This window comes from Mustela nivalis (assembly GCF_964662115.1).
Source record: "Mustela nivalis genome assembly, chromosome: 14".
Taxonomy (NCBI): domain Eukaryota; kingdom Metazoa; phylum Chordata; class Mammalia; order Carnivora; family Mustelidae; genus Mustela; species Mustela nivalis.
Window position 1 is genome coordinate 90,896,628 of NC_139033.1, and position 24,829 is coordinate 90,921,456.

Here is a 24,829-nt window from a genome sequence, read left to right on the forward strand (position 1 = left end):
ACAATCAGCTGGCTCCCGGTTTACCTTGCTGACCTCGCCCACCCAATTTTCCGGCAAACTCGGTTAGCATCTAATTATAGATCACTTTTACAATACTGTGTATTAATGAACAGATTATACAGCCGGGGTAGGGGGAATTCTTAGTGGTGAAGTTTCCCCGTGGCAGAAAATGTGGTGAGATTTCGTGCCCATCTTGGGGACTATTGGTAAGGCAGGGGAGGAATAGTCACCCCACCACCCCCCACACACACACACACACTCAAACACATACATCCCTGCTAACACATCATTCCTTCACTCAAAACACAGTTCCTGGGCAGGAGTTGGCTGTGGGGAACCTGGGGCCCTGGGGGGTCTATGAGATACAGCTCCCCCTGCCCAGCAGCTCAACCTGTGATGCAGTGAGTGGTTCAGAACATCTGTGAACAGAACAATCACTTGGCTGGCAGTTTGTGAAAAAGTCAGACTCTTGGGTCTGCCCTCTGAGATTCTGAGTCAGAGGGGTCTGCATTTGTAAAGACCACGCTGTCCTCGGGAATTCAGATGAAGTCTGGGGACCTCCTTTGGAGACACACTAGCCTGACTGGATAGAAAGATCCACACAAGGAAACAAAAGCCAGAGCCCTGACTGGCTTGGCTGAGAGCTGCTCCCAGGACCAGTAAGACCCACGGAAAGCCAGGTCTGCTGGATGTCATCTCGGGGCAGGTGGTGCTGGCATGGAGTAGGGGTTTTCCAGGTGAGCCTGAAGAACACTTTGTCTCTAAAGGGTCCCTTGTAATGGGCACCAGTGGTATATACAGCATGCCCCCCCACCCCCCAAGGAGACACTGGGCATTGTCTTTGCCCTTCAAGAGACTAACAACCCAGTTGGGAAAACCAATGCATATATCACATGAATTGCTTCCCCGACTCTAAACGGCATCTCACAAAGCACGGACCCTCTACCGACCACCCTCTTGTTGAACCAATCTGCCAACACTGTGATGCTGGCATAGAGGGGAAACTGAGGCTCAGTGGGGTGAAGTGACCTTCCAGAGGTCAGACAGCCCGTCATTCCAGACAAGAATACAAGTCCTGTGTACACGGGCTGTGTTTTTTTCAGCCACCTTGTCAAGGAAGCAGTCCCTCCAAAGAGGACAGACAGGATGTGGTAAGGGCAGGGACGTGGCCAGGATCAAAGGGTGTGACAGTGACAAATGGCTCAATCACAGCTTTTTAGACCGTGCTGGGAAGTCCTCGCCTGGGCAGCTAAGCTGGGTTTCCAGAAGAAAGGGAGTCTATTAGGAGAGATCCTTGCCTCAGAGATGGGGAGGGAGCGCCTTTTCAAGGAATCTGGTCAGAGACCACTAAAAGTCACGGGCATAGGCAGCCAGAGCAGAGGAAAGAGGGGTCTCCATCCAGCTATGCCCATGCGGATTCTCGCCTGGACACCCCTGCCACAGCCTTCTGCTGGACTCTCCCTCTTGCCCCTCCATCCTAACGTCTCCCCAGCCTCTCGGGTCCCTGCCTTGTCTCTGTCCCCCCAATATACCAGCTCCTTCCCAACTCAGGGATTTTGCCCTTGCTGGTCCTCCTGCCTGATACTCCCTTTCCCTTAATATCATGTAGCTGACTCTTTCCCAGAAGCTCAAATCCCACGCCCTGACCTTGTCTACGCCCAGGCTGCTGGCCGACTGCCTTCCTTGACTTCTGTCATAGCAATGCACTAACATGCTAACATGCTCATCTCTGTGTTTAATGTCTATCCCCCGCCCTGCTAGTGGGATGTTCAGCCCAGATGGGATGTGGTGGCCAGGGGTTCTCTTCCTCCCCTGGGCTTTGGGAAGCAAAGAGGACAGGCCAGGAAGAGAGCGATGAAGGTGACCCGCAGAGACCCAGCACGCGTATAGGCAATCTCACGCCTATGTTTTTCCTGCTCCGTGCATCATTTACATATGCAGATTCCCGTTCTGCAGGAGGAACTGGGAGGCCCGCAAGGAGACTGTCGTCGCCATCCCAGACAGAAGTAAAGGTGTCTTGGCAGACAGACAAAGGGAGACAAGTGGGCAGAATCAACAGATATTTACAGGGTCAATGACAGAAGTTGGGCCAAGCTCATAGCAGAAGGTGAGGGAAGAGGGAAGGATGCCTCCCAGATTTTTCCAGTGGGCAATCACGCAGCATCACTGAGACAGGAGCTGCTGGCCAGGGACCAGGCTTGGGGGGCGGGGGATGGGGGTGGAGGGACCCCCTGAGTTCAGCTGAGCAAAGAAGAGAAGCAGAGAGCTTTCATAAAGGAACTGTATTGGTTGCCTATTACTGCCTAAGGAAACTCTCCAAGACCTAGTGGCTTGAAACCAGGACCATTTTGCTCCTGAACCTGCAATTTGGGCCGGACTTGGCAGGGACAGTTTGTCTCTGCTCTGTGCAGCCTCATTTGGGACAGCCCAGCCAGAGCTAAAGGATCCACCTCCAAAGGGTAGCTTGATGGGCTCCGGGTGTCCAGGGCTGTGGATGGCCCCGGACTGTCCCCAGGCTCTGGCTAGCAGAGCAGCTGGCTCCCAACAGTGAGCGTGGGAGATCTGGTGGCAGCCATTTCTGTAATACACACCCTAAGACAGCGACAGTAATCACTAATACCTCCTGTACACTTATTCTGCACCGGGAATGTCATGTGCATGGAGTTCCCTCGCCAATCTCCCAAGAAGGAGGTCCCACTGTTTTACAAACGAGGACACAGAGGCTTGGACAGGGGAACTGACTTGTCCAAGGTGACACGGCATTTGAGTCAGGATTTGAAACTGGATCCTTCCCACCTCCAGGTGACCCAGAGCCGAGCTCAGCCGGGTTTTTCCCTCCACACCATGCCCTGCACAGGGCCCAGCCCAGACCCCAGGGTGCTGGTGCTGCTGATGGGCTGATGTCAGAGGCCACGCCGACCCCAGGAGGGGCTCCAGCACTCCCAGCCTGAGAACCTGGGAAAGCTTTGAGGAGGCTGAGGCCTGACCCCAGTGCCAAAAGGTGATGTCTGGTATGAGCTCCCCAGTGGCCCTGAGATGGCTGGGAAAATGCCCCTACCGCCCTAGGCTTCCAAGGCCTCCTCCATCCTGGGCCCTGCTAGAGGTTCCAGCACATTCCTCACATTCCACAGCTTTTCTCTGGGAGGAGGCTTCCTTCCCACAGGAGAAGACCCTGGTGCTGGGACTGGGAAGCCAATTGTGTTTCAGCTGAACCACACCAGCTCCCCAGAGGGGATCTGGCACCCCCTCCCGCCATGTGACTTTGGCCTTGTTGGGGGCACTTTGCTTGGAGAATCGGTTGAGCTGCCATGGGCCTGGTAAGAAATGCCCACAGGGAGCTGGCTGCCCTGCCTGAGCTCCTGGGGTGCCCACATGCACCTGCTTGGGAGCTGGGGACACAGGGAGGTCCAAGACCCTGCTGGGCTGCCTGCCAGCTTTCTCGGTAACTTGGTCCAACGGTTGCCCCACTTGATCCTCAGGCAGCTCTGTCTTCCTGCCGGGGACAGGACAACCCGCAGGGGAGGGAGGAGGCCCATCCCATGCTGACATTTTTGTATCCACCCTCTTACTGAATCATGACAACCTCTCTGAGAGGGAGACGGAGTTATCTCCATTTTACAGATGAAGAAACTGAGGCCCGGGGGGAAAGCCCTAAGTCACATGGCCAGTGAAGGGTGGGTCTGGCTGCTCCAGAGTCAGCCGCCCACTCGCAGGGCTCAGCTGCCTCTGGGTTGAGCTTTGACCCCCGACTCTGGGCCAAGCACGAAGCTAGGTGCCTGGGGTACAGCCACGAAGCAGGCAGGCATCCTCCCCACCCCTGCGGAGCTCACAGACCAGAAGAAGCCATAAGTGAGCCCGTAGATATAAAATCACGAGCTGTCCTCAGCTGTCCGAGGACTGAACACCTCACAAGAAGGAGTAATGAGAGAGAGAAACCGGTGTAGAGGGATGGATGGGCCTACCTCATTGAGAGGATGGAGTCAGCAGTTTGGTTACACTTGCCACAGGCTACCCCCTCCTCCAGCTCTGTCTCTGAGCATGTCTCGCTCTTCACCTCTCTGAGCTCCAGTGTCCTCCTACAAAAACGGGGATAGTGAAACCAACCTCTCAAATGTCGTGAGCATTCCGTGATCAACAAGGATGAACCATTTAGCACAGACTCTGCCTACAGGAAGCACTCAGAAAATAGTCCCCACCATCTCGTCAACCCAGGTGGGCTAAGCAAGGGTTTTAGAGGTAGAATGTGGAACCATAGTCTTCTTATAGGTAGAGCCCGCCACTAGCCCTTGGAATATTCTAGACCTCAGGAGGAGAGCGTTAGAAGACACTGAGCTACCAGCGCGATCACAATAAAGTGACCTTTGTCAAAAGAAACATGGGGAAATGAAGCCAGAGTCAGAGTTTGCCTGTTTTTCAGAGAATGAACAGAGGCCCTCAACAGAACAGAAATTCCAAACTGCTGCCCTCAGCTGTATTCTCTCCAGTCTTTTCTCTTCCCCTACCTGAAATTCTGGGATTCAAAGAATAAACACCCGCTCCCCCTACCCCGCAACAAATCATCCCCAATGCACTGAGAATAACCAGGTTTGGTCTTGGTGCAACACCACCATCTGCTGGTCATACTGAAGAACTGCAGCTCTGGGTGGGCCGTTTGAAGCACCTGCAAAGGGCTCCATCCGAGATCCTCCCTCCCTCCACAACCCCAGCAGCCTTCCAAAAACAGGCAGAAAAACAAGACCAGAGATAGACAATAAACAAGGAATCAGACAAATAAGCAAGGTCATTTCAGATGGGCACGCATTTTAAGAAAGAAAAGCAAGAATTAAACAGGTCTTGTGATTCCAAAGCTATGGTCAGGAGATCTGGGGACCCAGTGAGACATTAATTTCTTTTTCGTCTCCTTTTGTCATGAGTGTATGATGAAGTTTTCCAGAGGCTACATGACATGTGACATTACAACAGAGTGCATGCAGAAGCAGATAACAAAATCCAACAGAGATTTACCCCCAACCCCCCAAAAGTAAAATAGTTTCTCACTGAATTTATTTTGTTTTGAAAATAGTTATTTTTATAAGGAATGTGTTAGGGGCACCTGGGTGGCTCAGACGTTAAGCATCTGCCTTCAGCTCAAGTCATGATCCCAGAGTCCTGGGATTGAGCCCTCATCGGGCTCCCTGCTCAGCAGGAAGCCTGCTTCTTCCTCTCCCACTCCCGCTGCTTGTGTTCTCTCTATCATTCTCTCTTTCTGTATCAAATAAATAAACAAATTCTTTTTTAAATTTTTTAAAAAATAATGTTTCTCACTGAATTTATTTTGTTTTGAAAATAAAGTTATTCTTATAAGAAATGTGTTAGGGGCACCTAACACATAAGGGTGGCTCAGTCCGTTAAGCAACTGACTCTTGATCTCAGCTCAGGTCTTGATCTCAGGGTGGTAAGTTCAAGCCCTGCCATGCTGGTTGACATTGGGCATGGAGCCTAGTTTAAAAAAAGAATGCGTTATTTACATTAGCAAGCTATGAGCTTACTGTTATTTTTTTCAGTGAATGGATAAACAAGACTTTTTTTTTTTTAAGATTTTTATGTTTAAGTAATCTCTACATCCAACTTGGGGCTCAAACTTGTAACCCCAAGATCAAAAGTTGCACACTCAACTGATTAAGTCAGCCAGGTGCCCCTAAACAATTCTTTTTAAAACACCTCCCTTTTTGTTTCTAACATGGTAGACTTTCATTACACCAGTTCTTCTCTCCTGTTCCTCCTGTGAGGTGTTCCCTGTCCCCGTAGACCTGGGCACAGTTTGTGATTTCATATCTATGGGCTCACGTCCAGGACATCACCATAGGGATGATGCCTGCCTGCGTCGTGGTTATACCCTGAGTACCCAGCATCATGCTTAGCACTGAGTCAGGTGTCAAGAACATTTTTCGGAATGAATGAAACAGGGAGCTAGTTGAGCTTTTCAAATAGTCAGTGCCCATCCCAGCTGGGCAATTTCCTATATGGTAAGAGTATAAAAGGGTCCCAAAACCAGAATGTTTGAGAACTGATAGAGTTACTATAGATGGAGAAGTCAGGGGAGAGACATCTCTAAGGAGGTGACATTCTGCTGAGACCTGAGACCCAAGAGCCACGAGACGTTAACAATATGAAAAGTGAGAAATAAATTCAGTGAGAAACTATTTTACTTTTGGGGGGTTGGGGGGTAAATCTCTGTTGGATTTTGTTATCTGCTTCTGCATGCACTCTGTTGTAATGTCACATGTCATGTAGCCTCTGGAAAACTTCATCATACACTCATGACAGAAGGAGACGAAAAAGAAATTAATGTCTCACTGGGTCCCCAGATCTCCTGACCATAGCTTTGGAATCACAAGACCTGTTTAATTCTTGCTTTTCTTTCTTAAGGGACATATATCCCAGGCAAAGAGAACAGCCAGAGCAGAAATCCTTGGGAGAATGAGGAAGGTGGGATAGAGGGACAGAAAGCTGGTGGCCTGGCTTCCCGGAGTCTAGGAAAGTGCCCAGTGGATAGGAAGGACTCAGTGAATGCTGGGTGAAGAGTGGGGGGAAGGAGAAAGGAAAGAGGCATTGGAAAGACACCAGAGAGTGTCTGGAAGCCTCTAGGAAGTCTAGGAGTAAGTTTTCTTCCAGTTAATCCTTTAAGGACAGGAGAGCCTTTCAGGTCCCCTCGGTGGACTCGTTCCTTCTATAGAAGACACTGAAGCCCAGGGAAAGAGAGCAACTCCTGAAGATCACCCAGACGGGACAGCCATGGAATTAAAACTGGAAGCCAGGACTGTAGGCACAGGGCCAGTGTCCTTCTGGATCATAGAAGAGGCAGGAGGAGTTGAGAATTATACGTGGGGCTGGGAGGTGGTCTGTGTATGTGTGTGTGTGCAGGTTCAGTTCCAGAGTGCTGTCCTGGCCACTGTCCCCTATTTCTGCCTCCACCTCCACCTTGTGGCTCAGGCCGTAACTTCTTTTGGAGTGCCCACTCTACCTTGCCCAACGCCCATACCCCCATCTCTGCCAGAACTAGTCTGATGAATCTTGGAGGAGCCATTCTGGAATATTCTGCATTGCCAGGGCTATTTTATCCCAACTGATTGATTTTTCCCATCTTTCAAGGTTTCCCTTGTGTGTCACCTCTTCCAGGAAACCTCCCCCGATTGCCCTCTTTCACCTCACATCCCCTGACCTCTTCTGTGATGGCTCTCTTGGGGTCTGTCCCACCATCAGGGGCTAACGTGGGGTATTTATTTATTTATTTATTTGGCAAACAGAAATCACAAGTAGGCAGGGAGGCAGGCAGGGGGGTAAGGAGCGGGCTCCCCACTGAGCAGAGAGCCTGACGAGGGGCTCGATCCCAGGACCCTGAGATCATGACCTGAGCCAAAGGCAGAGGCTTAACCCACTGAGCCACCCAGGCGCCCCTGGGTGCTAACTTAGAATGAGAGTTCAGGGCAACAATTGTGAGGGATTAGGGTCCATCTCAACTCTGCGAGAACACTCCCTTGGGACGTCTTCTCAGGTGAGAGTGCTGTCCCCATTCTTCAAAAAAGGCGAGTCATGCCCAAGGTCTCACAATGGGAAAGGACAAAGCTGGGATTCATCAGGAATCTCAATCCTAGGACTGACTCCAAGTTTTTAAAGCTACCCTGAAAGAATGGTCCCAGCTACCTAGAAGACTGTTTTGAGACAGATCCTGAAGATGCGTCCAGGTTCCCAAAGAGAGATAGGTGATTGACTAGCAATGTCTGCCACAGTAGCTGCAATGGAGGTCATTGACATTTGTGCCATGAATTTGCCAGTCCTTTACCCATACCCTGAACTCTTTCTCCTTTTTCTCTGTCTCCAAGGAATTATTTGCCTTCCCAATGAACCATAAGCTCCCAGGTAACAAGAACCCGGATTTTCTCTGAAGCATTGTCCAAGGCAAAAATTAAGGCTATTCTTTAAAATAACATTAGTGGTGATGGTTTGTACAACGTTGTGAAAGTATTTAATGTCACTGAATTGTAACACTCAAAATGGTTATGATGATAAATTTTATCTTGTGTGTATTTTCCCACAATGGAAAATAAAGAGGAATGGCCCCATCATGTTGACTTCAAAGGTCAGAATCTCAAGAAAAGGCTAAGAACTCACTTTGTCTCCTCGAAAATGTTCCTGGCTCCCCACCCTCCCCTGAACTACGTAGGCATCCCTCCTACCTCTTAAGCAACAGCCATCCTTCAGGTGTGAAGTCAGATTTTAATATCAAAATGGTATTTACACGAAAGCTACATTCATCAGTAAAAACAGCCAAGTTCACACTCCACTGCTGGATCCATATAAGAATCTGGTCTTTAATTTGTAGCAGAGTATCTATCCCCACACAGAAAGTGTCTCCTCTGGTTAAAGTAAAACAGTGGGTCCCTGGACAGACTCTCAAGAAGGAACTTCAGGATGCTTTGTTGGGATGGGACCAGTCCCCCACCCCAGACATCTCCTGAACACAGTATGCCACCAACTCCCCAGCTCATACAGTCCTCCTCCTTACGAGCTTGATGTTCAGTGGACTTGAACCCAGCGTGAACATCAAAGGCTTGGGTCAGGGAGGGGTAAACAGACTGTGCCTACTTGGGATCAGCTTCCTTGGGTATTAAGTCAAGAAAACACACATGCGTGCACACATGGACACACACTCACATGAACACTCACATACAGAATCCTGGACTCTCACCATCACCACCATCTGTCTCAAAGGGGGCCTAGTCCCTCTCCTTCCACCTCCAGAAGAGTTGTTCCCCCTCATGACACATGTCTCCTTCCCTGGGACCAGGCTCTGCCTCTTGGAAGCTTACTCTACACATGCGTGTCCCTCTGGCAGACACACAGGGCAGGTGAGGTTCTCCTGGAGACTTGCAGTCCATGAGGACATCTCCTCAGAACTTCTCCGGGAGCCGCATACCCCCAGGGCTGGGGTGACCCCCTTTCAGGGCTGCTCGTCCTCTCAGTTGTCCCTGTCACCCCAGCCAAGCCCCTTCCTGGCTTTCTGGTCACTGCAGCACTAACTGCAGCTGGACCAACGGGTTCAGGATTCTATTTATCTCACGACAGATCTAAGGGTCCCTTAGCTCAGGTTCTTATCACTTATCTAAAATTGACCAGAACACATTGTAAGCGCCTCAGAATTCCACCTGGGCTGAAATAGCCAAATTGTTAGCCTGAAGATCCAACTCACCCCTCCTCAGGTCACATCCATAGCTCCCCGTTGCCCTTAACACAAATCCAAAACTCCCAGGCAACAGGGCCTGGTGCTTGTCCATGTCCCATCTGTCTCCTGCTACATTCCCCATGAACCTTCCTGAATCTCTTCAACCCTCTCCAATGCCCAGAACTTTGTGTCTTCCATTCCCACTACCTGGAACTCAGCCCCACTGCACCTAACCAGGGCTCAGCTTAGATGTCTCCCATTCAGAAAGCCTGCCCTGACTGCCTACACTCCATTCTACCCCGCGCCCACCCGATGCACCAGCATGAACTGTCCTGGAGAGCAGAGGACTTAATCAGCACTTGTTCACAACACCAAGCACCACGCCTGACATGAACTAGGTGCACAGCAACCTTGTCCGCCTTCTGGGTGCTTCCACAGCCCTGCCCAGCCCTACACAGCATCCATCTCACTGCATTACATGTTAAGTTCTCTAACTCCCCCACTGAGCTATACAAGCACCAGATGGAAGGGCCTGTAGGTGGATTCCAGCACCCAGTGCTGGGCTCACCTTAGGTCCTCAGCAACATCAAGATCTTTGCAGGTGAATAAAGAGAATTTCCAGGAAAGCCAAGGGCTCAAGCTTCCTGCTTCCAGAGAAATGGGCAGGGAGGCCACTAGAAGGCATCAGAGAGGTGCTTCCCCCACTTCCACCCCATCCATCCTGTCTGTCCCTGTGATGACCCAGGCTGCCTCCACAAGCTCTTCCTAATGCATTCTCCTCTCTTGTTCCCTTTGCAGTTCAGGCCTCCCTTAAGGCCCCACTGCCAGGTGCATTAGATTTGTTCCAAGTCCATGGCTGTCAAAGCGCTCAATGACCCAAGCAACCTGCCTCTAAGTCTCCAGGCCAGCCTCTGACCCTGGCCCTAAACAGATCCAGTCCTCCAAGCCCTGCCGTGAACTACCCTTTCCCACAGAACCAAACTACCAGACTGGGCCAGCAAAATGGCCCCTCTTCCCATCCCCATTTCAGCCTGATGTTACCTTTCACCCCCTGCCCAAGATCCCCTGACCCCGTGGCTCTCCTCCTCTGCTGCCAAAGGATCCTCCCCCCACCCTGAAGCAAACCAAACTCCCTTGCATCAAACTCACATCTCAGTGCAGCTACACTGCAGAGAAGACTAAAGAGGAAGTTGAGCTAATTTATACTAAGGTGTGAATGGACGATGGAATCTAAACCCTTCTGAATATTCAGATCCTAAGCTTCATTCTTGGAACTTCCAAAACTCTCAAGTCCCCAAATCAAGGAGTCTAGGTCTTGGCCTGGTGACCAATGATTCCATGCATAATGGCACGTCCTCTGTCGTGTTGAAGCCCACAAGAGTTGCATCCACCCATTTGGCCTACAGCAGCTATATTATTTTAAAAAACCCAAATGCAGACTGTTAGGAGGTTGATGGGATTCCAGCGACTATAACCCTTCACGGCTGACCATGCTTTCTGATCCCACCCTCAATGGGTACCATTTTGCCATGCCTGGGCCACACTCCAGCCCTAGCACCTCCTTTGGAATCCCCCGATCTTTACTGACAGCTCTTTACAGATAGCTCTGACCAGAGCAGAAGCCAAGTCCAACTCTACGAAACTACACCTCTGCCGGGGTTAGTCATGTTCCAAACCTGCGTTAGCCCCATCCCAGCCATGCCGACATCCAAGCTGTTAACAGTAATAGTAACAAGTAGTGTTAGACCTGTTGTTAGTCAGAAAGAAATCCACAAGCCGTTAGTTATCGCTGAAAGGAACAGACCAGGAGGGCAGGAGTTAGTCAAGGTGAAGGAGAAGTTAATTAAGAGCCGGTCAGAGCCAGGCCGGGAGCCTGGCGCCCCCCAGATGGGTAGGGTTGGCTGTTAGTGGGCAGCCCCCGGAGGGGCAGCCAGGGCGAGGCAGGGATTAGCTGGGTGAGAGCAAGAGTTAGTGCAAAGGAGCCAGAGATTAGCCCACAGAGACAGACCGAGGTGCCTACTGGAGGTGAGGCATAAAATCACCCCCAGGTGTGGCCCTGGTGTAGCGGCTGGCGGGCTCTGGGGAAGGCAAGCTGGGGCAGGGCCATGGGTGGGAACAGGACTGGGAGCCGGGGATTAATTTCTGGCTGGCCTGAGGGACTGCAGGACACTGGGAGGCCCTGGGGTTCACGTCTTGCTTCCTACTTTCTTCCTGTGCGAACCCCTGAACACAGGGTAGTTCTGTTTTCTTCCTTGCCTTCCCAAGCTTCTTGACGTGGACAGCATTTCTCGACGACTTCCGGTGTGAAAAATGGCCCATATCTACTTCCGGTGTGGGGAATGCCTCTCTACTGGCTTCAAGGAGGGGAAGGGCCCCTCTAGCCAACTACTGTTGCAAGAAGGGCCCTTCTCACTGATCTTTCGGCCTGTCCTTGTCATGCCTAGTGATAAGGTGAGAAACCCCTCTTACTGACTTCTGACTTCCGGTTAAGAAATGCCCCTCTGGCCAACTTCCTGTACTAAATGCTCCACTCAGTGATCCCCAGTGTGGTAAAGACCCCTTTCAATGACTTCCTATGCAGGGACCCCTCTTACTGACTTCTGGTGTGGGCCACGCTCCCTTTCGCTGACTTCCGGGTGCGGCACACGATCCCATTGACTTCCTGTGTAGGACCATGCTTCTTCTTGTCACTTTCCGATGGAGTCAATTCCACCCTTGTTTCCCTCCAAAGGAGGACACACTGGCCGCAGGCCCCTTCTCTCTGCCCCTTGGCTGGGAAGAGCCCAGTGTTCCATGCTGCAGACCCACAGGCCTCCCCACCCAGGGAAATCCCAGAGGTTTCCCTGGTTCCGCCCCTTCCCAGTGGCCACCAGACTTCCGCACAAAGGAGAGATGTTCACGCTCGGAGGCCGACCTCCTACGTCCGCATGACAGCCACCTCCTGTGGGCCACTGGTGTGGTAAACACGGCCATCCCTTGCCTTAGACCTGGCCCAGTGGACTCTGAACTCACAGCCAATTGAGGCAGCAAAGTGGGGCATCGGTGTGCAGGATCGGCCCCAGGATCGCTGCTTGCCAAAAGGAGGGGGTGCCCAGAGCTCGGCAGGGCTAGGGTTAGTAAGAAGAGAAAACGAGGTTAGTAGGGGCTGGGTTAGTAAGTCAGAGCACAGCACCAGCGGACGGGAGCACCTCAGCAGACACACACAGGAGTCACTAGGAGAAAAGGAAGAACACACACAGGTCCATTAGTTGGTTAAGGGATGGGCAGGGGACGGTTGAGGGGACCCCCCCCCCGTTAGACAAGTTAGTAATCGAACAAAAGAGCTGCCTACAGAAAAGAAAGCTTGGAACAAGGAAGAATGTGGGAAAGAGACAGGGTTCAAAGCAGAGTGTCTGGCCCCAGGCAGAAGGTTCTGTGTGCAGAACACCCAGAGGGACCAGGGCCAAGGCAGAGGACGTGATTAATCAGGTTTCCTGGGCTTCCCACCCCCAACCCTCACTCTTTTTTTTTTTTTTTAAGTATCTGCCACATGTCAAGAACTTTATATTCACAAGAATCCTCACCGCAGCCTGTGAGGTGAAGATCATAGCCCCCCCTCTGCTGCTGAGGAAACCAGGTTCAGAGAGGTTAGGTGACTTGCTCCAAATCACCCAGCAGGAAGTGGCAAAGTTGGCGAGTCCTGCTCGCGCGCCCTGTCCTGGAATGTGGGTCTGCACAGAGATCCCAGGCCACGAGCAGGGCCTTCTGGAGCGTCGTCTGCCCCCACGTCCCAGCCCCTTGGAAGGCCCATGAGCTGCAAGGTTAGTAGGGTCGGCTGCAGGGGGTTAGTAGGGCATGCTGGGGCCTGGTTAGTGGGTTAGTCAGTTGGCAGAAGGCCAGGCACCTTGTCACACGCTGCAGCGGCCTGGCCGAGCCCTGGGTTAGTAGGTTAATCACACCATGCATCACGGCCCCGGCCCCTCAGCTGTGGCTCCGGGGGCCTCTCGTTCCCACCAGCCAGGGAGAGGGTCCTGACCAGGGCAGGGGGTCCGCCTCCACGCTCCTCAGCCCCCCAGAACGAAGCCTCTCCTGTGGCCCCCACCCCAGAGCGTTTTTGCTTCCCAATTTCTCAGCTGTGGGCGTCAAGGGCCCTCCCCCCGAAAAGAGACCCCGCTGGTCCTGGCCGAAAACCCCTGCCTGGTTCTGGTCAGCCCCTTCCCAGAAGGCTGGATCCTGTCACACTCAGGCACGCGGGCACACACACCAGCATCTTTCACAAAAGAGTTGATGCCCCAGTGGCATCAAGCCCAGAGGTACCATGTCCAGTGGACACCTCCACCACCAAGTGCCAGGCTTCCAGCTACTCTGACCACTGGCCGGCTCTCTTCCTCTTCAGCCTATACCAAAACTGCACAGAGCTCACTTGACTCCTGGAACTGAGTTCCAACTCCCCTGGCACCTCCTCGTCTACTGCCTTTCCAGCCACTGCTATAAAGCCCCTGAGTGTGTCAAGCTGTGTCATCTCCTATCCCGGCTGTGGTTTTTCCATAGAAGCCCCACCAGATGGCCCCCTCAGTTCTAAATTATGCACCATAAGAAAAAGGCTCTATTGCCATATAACAGGAGAACACTGAATCCTGCCTGTCCTTGAGTACTCACAATTCCCATCGGCACTTTAAAGGCTCTGATAAGTCTGCATTTTTAGAAACTGGTTGAATTTGAACTTTTTTTTTTTTTTTTTTTTTGTGGTAAAAGCAATGGTATCTCCTAGGACTTACTTGCGAATCTCTTCCAGGGACCTGGAAGCTGTCAGCTAAGCCACATCTTTCTGATCCTTCAAAACCTTGCTGGGAAGACTGTCCAGGTGATTCTGGGACCTTACTCCTGTCCCCCACCCCCAAGCACTCAGAACCTATGACTGAGTGGACTGTTCTCTGCCCCCTTCTCCAGTCCTCCAGTTCCAATTGCTTGGCTGTGCCATCCTGTAGGTTTCAATCATGCCTAGAGCTTCACTTATATCCCCCTGTAAGCGACCAGCACAGAAAAAAAAGGGCCCATGGTAGGCTCTCACTCCTGATGAGAGGGTACCCCAGGAGGCATTTGGAGCTACTCAGGAGGCCATAAAGTGCAGCTACCTCCCCAAGCTGATTCAAAGTAGATATTAAGAAACACAGGCAGTGGAAGTGCCTCTGGCTTAGAAGATGCCGAGCTGGCAGTTCTGGAGCACCGAAAATAGATAAGCCCTGAATCTAAACCCCCAAAGGGATGGGAGTGTTGACGGAGCAACCTGCTAGGAGCCCTGCACTGGGCAGGCATGAGCCTTTACGGACTCCTCCTGCACTGCCCTCCCCTCCAGCAGAGCAGATGGCTCCTGTTACAGAATGGGCATTGGACTCACAGAGGTGAGGTGACTTGCTCAAGATTGTGTAGCGGGGGACACACCCTGAGGCTCCAAAGCTCAGGCTCCTCCCAGGACAGCCTTCCCCTGGGACTCCTCCTCACTGCCCTGGTCCAGCCAGCTCCATGTATCCCTAAAGCACTGGGACCATCCTAGCACAATGTCGCCTACTCTCGGTCCCTATGTCCCCTACCTCTGCTCTCCCTCCCTCTCCCCATGGCTGTGGGGCTCCTGAGGGGAAAATGGCTCCTTCTTTCCACCTTTGCAGTGAGCATCTGTGTGACTGGATCCCGCCCCTGCAAATCCATAGGTTGCAGCTGTCACCCCCAAAGCCACGGTATTTGGCGATGGGAACTTTACAGAGGAGATTAAGGCTCAAAGAGGCCCTAAGAGTGGGACCCTCCTCCAACAGGGCTGGCATTCCTTAAAAAAACAGGAAGACACACCAGATCGGTTCCTCTTCCTCCCTCCCCCACTAAGTGCACACAGAGAAAAGGCCCAGTGAGGACACATCGAGAAGGTGGCTCTCTACAGGCTGATGGAAAAGGCCTTGGGAGAAACCATCACTCCCACCTGGATCTTGGGCTTCCAGCTACCAGAACTATGAGAAAACACATTTCCACTGTTTCAGCCTCCCTCCCGGGGTGTGGTCTGCTTTTAGTGTAGCTCGAGCTAATTCAGGCTCCCTCTCCACTTAGGAAAAGAACACCCGGCTTTTCGACCTGCCTATGGAAACCCACAGACTGCTTCTGGGCTAGCACTAGACCCCCGCTCCCCGCCCCCCAGACAGGCTGGAGAGTGGAGAGCGGAGAATGGAGACGTGCACAGGAAAGTGAACGTGCAGCCGTGTGACAGGGGAGGGCTTCATGTGCCTGGGGCCTGCCCTGCCTGGTCCCCCCAAGGACAGAATCAAGGATCTGTGCAATAAGGAACAGAGATCAGAGATCTGGCTGGGGTCACCTGACCCCTCGAGCCTGGGGACAAGGCTGGATCCAGCCTGTTCCCTTTGGATGGTGCGAAAAGGGCCCAGTTTCTGTCTCCCTCTAGCAAGCTCCCCCTACCCGGGCCTCCTCACCTCTTACAAACCCTCCCCTTTCAGGATAGCACAGCTTCTGCCCCTCCATCTGTCCCCCAAAACTCAACCACACTGGGGAAAGACCCAGACTCCGCCCAGACCCTGACTGCCCTCTTCCTGTGACCATCAGGCAGAGAGCAACAGAGAAAAACCTCATCCAAAAAGCACCCACAAAAATGAGAATCGCTCAAGGCAAACGGCGAAAGACAGACTCCAGGCGATGGAGCCCATGAAGCTGTGCCTGGCCTCCTTTCCACTAGGCAGCTCCACCCTGACTCCCATCCCTGTGGTCCTGCCCCAGCCTGGTAAGGGTCCGCGGGGCCTTGGCCCAGGAGCAGGACTGCAGAGAGCCATCAGGTCGGCACAGGGCCAAAAAGTGGTGTCCAGGCACACACGGTAAGGTCTGATAGGCAGGGTCCAGGTGGACACGGAGGGGCAGGGGGTGGCCAGCCTCCCTCACAGCCCTCCCTCCAGAGCCAGGGCCTGTCCTCAGCCAAGCGCCAACCAGAAGGGCCCTTGATCCTTTTGTCTGAGGCGCCGTCTGAGCAGCTGGGAAAGATGAGGTCTCTCGAGAATTGTCCAGAGTTCCAGAAAACCACCAAAGGCTGCTCCCTGTATCACTGTGGCCGGAGTCCAGAGTCACGCGGGCTCCAGAGAGACCACACCAGGAGTCCTGGAGACGCAGCCAGGAAGAGCCACCTGGGGGAAATGCAGCAAGTTAGGTTGAGGGCACATCCTCCATCCCGCAGCACTCCACACCCCCCAACCTAACCCCTCATCTGAGGGGGGACACCTTCAGAGACCCTCAGTCTCCCTAGAAAGGGTAGAAAGGGTGGGGGTCAGGGCTTTAGACACTAATGACTTTTAGAAGAAACTCGGGAATGGAGTTTCTAACCCTGGCAGGGCTAGCTCAGGGAACAGAAAACCAATCAGGGGAGCCAGAAGCAAGGCCAAGGGCATCATGGCCAGAAAAGGGGCAGGGTCCAGGTGGGCAAAAGAGCCTTCAGAGTCCCCAGGGGGTTCGGATTCCCTTTACAACATTCCCATGAAGGGGATTTCTGCACCACCCACCCCCAGTACACACGCACACGCACACGCGCGCGCACACACACACACACACACACTCTCTTCCCAGGATGGGGAGCTCACTCCTTCGCTGAGACTGTGATAAAGCACATTCTGGTGTGAAGATCTGAGAGGGTGGAACCGTGTCTCTGGAGTGAACCTCTGGATGCCCGGAATCTCGCTGGGAGAAGGTGCTTGGTCCTTGTTTGTGCTGAATGAAGGAATGTACTGAAACGTCTGTCATAACCCACTCACGGTGGTCTTGATTCTGTCCCGCACACCCCCACAAGACCATGTGGAGCAAGCCTTCCAGCCACCTGGCTCCTCCCTTCCACCCCTCTCACCTCGGGCCTTTCTGGCAATAGAATGATCATCCCCCATAAAACTAAGCTCAATGCAACTTCCTTCTCCCATGCTTACCCAGGTTTACCTGGAAGCACCCAGCCAGCACGTGGGCAGCCCAGGCCCAGCTCCTTTCCTGTGTAGATCCCTTCCTGGAAGACAAAAGAGCCAACCACACCGCAGGAGAAAACTGCACCCAGGCCCCGTCCCCCGGCCCGGGCCTGGCCAGAAGTCTCTGCTAGCAAGAAGAGCACCCTGGGCCAGAGAGGAGGGGCCCAGACACACTCCCCTTTACCTCCCTTCCTCCCACCCCAGAATGTCCTCGGGATAAGGAGGGGCTCCCTCACCCACCTCCCTGTTCCCCAAAAACTGCAGAAGTGGCCTCAGGACAAAGTAAGACAAATTCAGCTGAGCAGAAGCAGTGAATGGAGTCAGGAATCCAGACTCCTGATCCGGCTTTGCCATTCTGTGTAGCCCCGGGAAGTCCGTCCCTCTTTCTCTTTCTCTCTCTCTCTCTTTGCGCCCTGGGATTCTTCCAGCCCTACATTCATCCAGAGTACACAGTACTAACCCACAGTGTGAAGCAGTGGAGAGGAAAGAGGGGGGCCCTACAGATCAGCCTCAGATACGTTTTTGCCCCCATCAAATGCCTCCTAGTCCTGACCCAGAATCATATCTCAGTTTTGCTTCTGGTGACATCTAAGCTCTCTTCAGTGGCTGGCAGAGCTGGGCCAGGAGAGTCGGGGGTGCCTTTTAACGTGTGGCCAGAGCTTGCTTCAGGCACCTGGGACTCAGGGCAAGGGTCCAGATCTGGAGGAAAGAATGTGGCCCTAGAGTCACCATGCCCATGTCCCCACTCCACTGCTGGGTAAAGGAGCCCTGGGCCAAGTTTTACAAATATGATGATGACAAAGGGCCAGCACTGAGAAGAGCCACCAGGAGTCCCCAACCCCCATCTGACTCACTTCTTCTGATCCCAGATCTACGGGATCTCAATATGAGGTCATTAAACTCCAGTCTACAGAAGTTCCTGATGGTGGAGTTGACAAAATTCTAGGCTCTGTGCCAAAAGAGGGGTGTGGCAGTCACCCTCTCTGGGGCCCCATAAAATGGGGACAAGGTCTCTGTTTGTGACCTAGAGGGCTAGAAAAGCTGATCACCCATTTCCCCTCCTACACGGGGATTCTGAGGTTCTGTACTTTCCTGCACAGACTGAGAGAGGGCAGGCGGGTAGGCTGTGGGTGGGTAAACTGGAATACTTATCTGCAAGGCTGCTTCCCGGGTGTGGCCAGGAATGTTCGGGAAGAATTCAGAAATCCCTTCTCTCTCCTCTGTCCCAGGACCTCGCTGCACTCCGTTAACAGACCCTAGGCTGTTCACAATGGCCCTTCCCCTGGTTCCGCAGACCCCGATATCCATAAGGCAATGAAGGTTTCAAGGGAAACATCAACCCCTGAGTCAAGCAGGTAGCTGTCTAGGAGGGTAGAAAGGGAGACATGTGTGTTAGGTGCAGACAAACAGGTAAGACTGGCTCCCCAGCCCCACGTACCTGATGTGCGACTCAATGTTCATTATGCTCCAAGGTGTAGCCACTGACTTGGCACACGGTAAGAGCTCCCAAAATTGTTTTCACCTGTCGAGGAAATCTCCGTGTAACGCCGATGTCCCAGAAACAGGATATGCCTCCTGGAATGCAGGTGCCTTTACCTCAGTAAAATAGATCAAGTCAAAATCCTGTCCTTGTAGATGGAAGAACATTCGTATGTTTGTATAACGAAAGCTATGCCTCAGTAAAGAGGAATAAATGATTGTTACATGCTATGACTTGGATGAACCTCGAAGAGAGAATATGGAGAGAAAAGAAGCCAGGCACAAGAGGCCGCGTGCTGTTTGACTCCATGTACGTATGTGACATGTCCAGAAAAGGCAAACCTACAGAGACAGAAAGAAGATTAGGGGTCGTCTGCAATCAAGAGCAGGTGGTGGAGATTAGCCATGAGTGGGTCCAGGGGGACCTTACCAGGGCAGTAGAAATATCCTAAAATGGATTTATGGCAGTGGGTGCACAACTTAGTACATTTGCAAAAAAATCATCGAACTGTGCACATGAGACGAAGTTATAGATTTACACCAAGCTTCCATAAAATAAGACTCAAGAAAGGATTGAACTACTGATCCATGCCATAACAAGAAGGAACCTCAAAACATTATCCTCATCAAAAGAAGCCAAATGCAAAAGATTCCATGTTAATGGAACTTTAGAAAACACAAGTCGAGTTTCTAGGCTTAGAAAGCCAATCAGTGGTTCCCTGGGGCTGGGGCCGGGGCAGGTAAGGGATTGACAGCGAAGGGACACAAGGGAACATCTGGGGTGCTGAAGGTGTTCTAGATGTGGATTGTGACAATGGTTATGCAGGTGTCCACATCTGGCAAGCACAGTGATTGAAATGTATACTTGGAATTAGTTGTGTGTTATTATATCTAAATTGTTAATGCTATTTTTCAAAACTCCTTTGATGTAATGACAAATCAAAGGTCAGAGACCTCCATGGGGCCCCAGGGCCTTGGCGTCTCAGCTCCCACTACTCTCCCACTCCTCCACTGCAAGCCAAGGTCAGGGGCCCCAGCAAGGAAGCCTTGCTTGAGGGGTTGGACTCCAGAAGATTCTAGAGGTCCCTCCTACCTCTAAGATTCAGAGGGTTTCTACCCAAATGGATTTCATGGCTTGAAGCTGGAGTCTGTTACCCCAGGGGTGCACAGAAGGGTCATCCTGGCTGTCCTTCGATGCTGTTATGGTCGTTGTGGTCACGTCGACATGTCTGCAACCCCATGGGTGGGCAGGGTGATGGGTCCAGCCGTCACTGAAGTGAAATAAAGAAGAGCAGGGGACTAATATGTACCCACAGGTACACTGGAGAGCATCAGAGCGGCGCCTGGGACGCTCAGTGGGGGAAGCAGCAAACTCTTGCTTTAGGCTCAAGTCATGATCTCAGGGTCCTGGGATCAAGCCCTGAGTCACGCTCTGTGCTCAGCGGGAAGTCTGCTTCTCTCCTTCTTCCTCTCCCTCTGCCCCTCCTCGCCCTCACTCTCTCTTTCTCTCTCTAATTAAGTAAAAATAAATAAATAAATAAAATGTATAAGAAAAAGAAAACAGGAAACTGGGAGATATCTGGGAGGAGCCATGGCCAGCCTAAGCATCTTATCACACTGGACAGGGCACGGGCTTGACGGCACAGTCTCCGTCCTGCTGTGCCACACTGAGCAAGTGCACTCTGGCTCTGGGCCTGACTTCTTACCCGTGAAATGGGACAATAATGGCGCCCAAGTTGCAGAGCTGACGTGAGGGTCCCATGGGATGATAAATTCTACCTATGAGCTCACATGCTATTATTTTCTTACACTGTTAGTACTACCACTGCACGCGCGGTTCTTTACACCATCGTGGAATATTCCTGTTCCCTCCAAACTCTGTGCCGTTCCTGGTAAGGGAGGAACAGCTGCCAGGGAAATATGCATTTGGTTGCATTTTAGGGTCCCTCTGGGTTCTTGGGTTTTTGCTTTTTTTTTTTTTTCCCTGACTCTGGAATAAAATTGCTGCTCGGAGAGCTGGCATACGGGAGATGTTGGCCTAAATTGCCTCGGATGAGTGAGTGCCGAGAAGTAACGGGCACCTCCTGGGAATAAGGAGTGGCACAGGAACAGTGCGCAGGAAACAGACCCATCTGCAGAGCAGTGGAAAGCCCCGTTTCTGAACAAACTCAAATGCAGCATACACAAAAGAGGAGCTTGGAAGTTCAAGTCGACCTCACACAAGGGAGCCCCTGAGCTGTGGGAAGGAGGAAAGGGAGCTAAAGGAAGACAAAGAAGGGAAAGCAATACATATTGAGGACAGAGGCTAACTGGGGGCACGTTAGCCTACCTCACAAAAGAATAAACTGGGTTTTCTTGTCCCTGGCTTACAGATGAAGAAACACATCCGAAGTATCTCTCTCCGACATCACCCAGCCAGAGTGTGAGGCAACTGGATTCTAAACAGGCTTGTGGAACCCCAAAGGGGTAGAAGACTTGTGCTCAAATACAGGGTGGTGGTGAGATGGGAGAAGACACCTGGGGAAGGTATGTGCACGCCTCAAGCACCGTGATCGGCAGCATTAATACTACTGTGGGGGAAACGGTCCGCAATTGCTAAACCACACCGGGTCCCTTGATAAGCTGTTTACATGGTCTCAAGGCAACTGATTAAGCTGGCATTTAGGAAAAGAGAAGGGACCATAGTAGTTACAAACACGTGTTTCAGAGTCAGGACTTGACCCCCAGTGTCAAGTCCTGACTCTCCTTTCAGTGGGCGGTGTGATCCTGAGCTAATCACACCACCTCTCTGAGCCTCGTTTCTCAGCTGGAATACTCAGAAAGGTCTCTGTGAGGCAGCGCCCAGCAAGAAGCCTGGTAAAAGGTCATGAAATTGTAGAGATATTGGTTTCCATTCATTATCTGCTCTGTCCCCTTGAGGACACAGTGGTTCAGTCTGTCCCTCCCTTCCATGACTCTTCCAGCTTTCATAGGGGCCCACCTGGACCACAAGGCAGGGGCGGGGGTTGGGGAATGACACCTGCCTCATCTAATCTGATCAGCCTGGAGAGGGACACAGACGCATATGTCACTCTCAGCTGGCTTTTGCCTCTGCCCCTGTGTATCCCTTGGTATTCTACGGAGTTCCCTCTGACAGATGAGCCAGGCCTCAGGACACTAGAAGAAGGATCCCCTCCAAACAAAGGACTAGCCTATAAGTTATTCACCGGCCCATTGAGCTTGCACAATGGACCCAAGGCCCCAGAAACACCCCCTGCCCTCCCCCACCCGGCTCAAACAGCCCAAGGGTCGCCCAGGAGGGGAACCTGGGCAACCGACAGCCCCAATACAAATAAAAGCAAATAACTGGGGATCAATACAAGACTCAGGAGCCATGCAAGTGAACTCAGGCAGTACACAGTGGGCATTCTAAGCAATAATATCTCTGTTAGGCACCTACTGGCTACAGGCACTCTATATATACTGCTTTATAGCTTCAAGACAGCCTTTTAAGGCAGGCACTACGATTAAGGCAGGGATTATGATTCCCGCTCTATAGATGAGGGGACTGAGGCTCACAGGAGGGAAGTTACTTCCTTACTGAAGTGGACCTAAAAAGCAGGTGACACGGTGGAAGCATGTGATCAGATCCAGAGAAGGAACCTTAAAAATGAAGATTTAAAAAAAAATAAAAGAAAGAAAAAAAACAACTGGCAGGTCCAACAAAAGCGAATGCGTAGAATACACTGGTCTTTTCCAACCTTTTACAGTCATCATCCATTTTATTAAACGTATGAAATTTGTTTCTAAAATCACCCAAAATGACAAAATTCTCATTTTTAACCCAGGCATACAGAGTGGGCCTCCTAAAGCTCCAGTAAAGCATTACGGTTCCTTTTGGGGGCTCTGAGAACCAGCTCTCTTCTCCAGGAGGAATGGGGAGAAGGACCTCAAAAAATGCAGCCAGAAGGATGCAGGGTAGATTTCAGAACCTTTCTCAATGGCAAGGGTCATCAAATAATCAAGTGCCTGGTGTGGGAGGGGCATAGGAGATGTTACCCCGAAAATTCTCTCAACGTGAAATTAATGAGTCAGTGCGGGACCCAGTGCCCAAAGCGAGGCACTGGCAAAGTATCCAGAGGAAACCATTCTGCTCGGACTGCGACACGGTAAGGCGCCGCGGTTGGGGGGAGAGGTTGGGTACTGTTCACTCCACAAAGGGTCTCACCACCTGCTTGATGAGGGGGAGGAGGGGTCTGAGTAAACATCCAGATGCCCAGCCCCACCCAAGTCCTGCTGACTCATCCCCCGGCCACGTGGCACGGACATCTGCATATTTGAAACAACGCCCCTAAAGTCTGAGAACCGCTGTCCTCAGGTTTCCCTGTCTGTCAAGTGGAATTACTCATCCCCGCCTCCCCCCTCCCGACCAACCCCCACCAAACCCAGGCATCGCAGAGCTCCCAGGTGCTCCCAGAGGGGAATGCGCTTTGGAAAGTGAAGCACTGTGCCCAGAACCAGCGTTCTGCTCGGGGTTGGCGCTCAGTCTGGGCTTGGCATCGAGAAAAAGCCTCTTGCCGCACGTTTTGTCGCCTTTCTCTCCCCACCCGTCTCCCCGCACTACTGCCTCCCGCCCTACCCCCTTCCCCCAGCAGCAGGTGGGGGCGTTTTCCCCGCGGCGGCACTGCAGTGGGGTGTGCGCGCCAGCAATCCCCGCGCGCGCGGCAGCCGCTGGTCTTGGGCCTGGGATGAGGGTAGGAAATCCAAGCCCCCCAGGCCTCCCTCTGCAGAGTCCAAGAAGCAGTTTCTCTAGCCCAGGACCCTCCGCTGAGGGGGACAGGAGATCTGGCATCTCCCTCTTCAATTTCCAGCCTCTGTCTCGAGTGTCCTCCTCCTAGAGGAGGGAGAAGGAGGTGGCAAGGGAGCTGGTGGGTTCTGAGGGCTCCCCAGACGTTGTTCGGGGGTATAAACTGGGCTTTAGACTCCTACCTATCTGGATACAAAATCATGGGCTGTGTGACCTTGGACGTATACCTAATCCTCTCTGGATCTCAATGTCCTCATCTTTAAAATGGGGTTCTTACCTCCTCCTGGGACTGTTGTGGTAATGCGTGCAAAGCACTAGACATGTTGCTGGCATAAAGTAGGCACTCTATAAACTGATGTATTATTCTTATCATTATCATTGCCATTATTCTTCTCAAGAAAGGTGGTTTTTCTGTCTTCCCCATCCCCTTGGACCCACCCAGCACGCCGCACAACTAGAATCTGAGTCCCACTGATGGGGCCTGAGCAGGCACTGGGCGGTGGGCTCCGTGTGAGGGAAGAGGGGCTCAAGCACCCCGCTCCCACCCCCAGTTCCGAGGCCATGCGGGCTCTGTCCCAGGCTTGGCCACTGAGCTGCCAACCCGGTGGGCCGAAAAGGTCCGGGGTCCCCTCCTGTCTGGTTAGCAGGGTGGAGTGGGGAGGGTCTTTGTTCGCCCTCGGATCATGACTGAAGACCCCCACTAGCACTGGACTCCCAGCGCAGTCTCCCCTCCCGCCCCCAAGCCCCACCCAGGCCCGGGTCTTGGCCGCACCGGACAAGCACTGGCGGCAGAAGCTCTCCATCCAGCAAATGGGGGGCACTCCGGTCAGCCTTTTCCATTCCCTGAACACTGCCTGGGACCCACCCTGGACCCCGACATCGGGGAACGAGGCTGTTCGCGGCGCGGGGACCAGGACGCTTAGGGAGGAAACGCTGTGAGCACGGGGCGGCGGCTTACCTCGGGTCCGCGGTCCTGCAGCGCGAGTGCAGAGGGCTCTTTGTGCCCGGGCTCACGGCTCAGAACTGGGGGAGCCCCTGCAAGCGCCTCCCATCGCAAACTCCTCCCCGCACTCGTCCGCAGCCTCCCTCCCTCCGGTCCCCCGAGCGCAGCCGGCGTCGTCTTTGTAAGCTGCTGCAGCGCCCATGAAATTTTAATGCGGGAGCTACTGGCGGGCGGAGGAGCCCCACCCCCGGCCCGAGCCTCGGCCCCTCTCGCGCCGCCGCCAGCCCCTGCAACCCCGCGGCCTCCCCTCTCACGCTCCCCCAGCCCTCCGCCGGGGTCCTGGCCCGCGAGCGGGGGGAGCCCGCCTCCGTCCCCGCGGCACAAAGGGGCGAGCGGGGCCTCCAGCATCCCCGCCCGCGGCGCTGCCATAGCAACGCTTGCCGGGCCGG

At 52.9% G+C, this 24,829-nt stretch overlaps 1 long non-coding RNA gene across 7 annotated transcripts; it reads right to left on the minus strand.

The window, feature by feature from the left end:
- Positions 1-15,955: 15,955 nt before the first annotated feature.
- On the minus strand, positions 15,956-24,738 carry LOC309848034. 7 transcript variants are annotated; one of them, XR_014302799.1, is made up of 7 exons: positions 24,396-24,737; positions 19,745-19,922; positions 18,897-18,993; positions 18,611-18,747; positions 17,140-18,535; positions 16,804-16,930; positions 15,956-16,353 (listed from the first exon to the last, which is right to left on the minus strand). It is a non-coding gene; the product is annotated as an uncharacterized lncRNA (long non-coding RNA). The 7 variants fall into 7 exon arrangements; XR_014302800.1 differs by having other exon boundaries at positions 18,611-18,762; XR_014302801.1 differs by having other exon boundaries at positions 18,611-18,768.
- Positions 24,739-24,829: the final 91 nt, after the last annotated feature.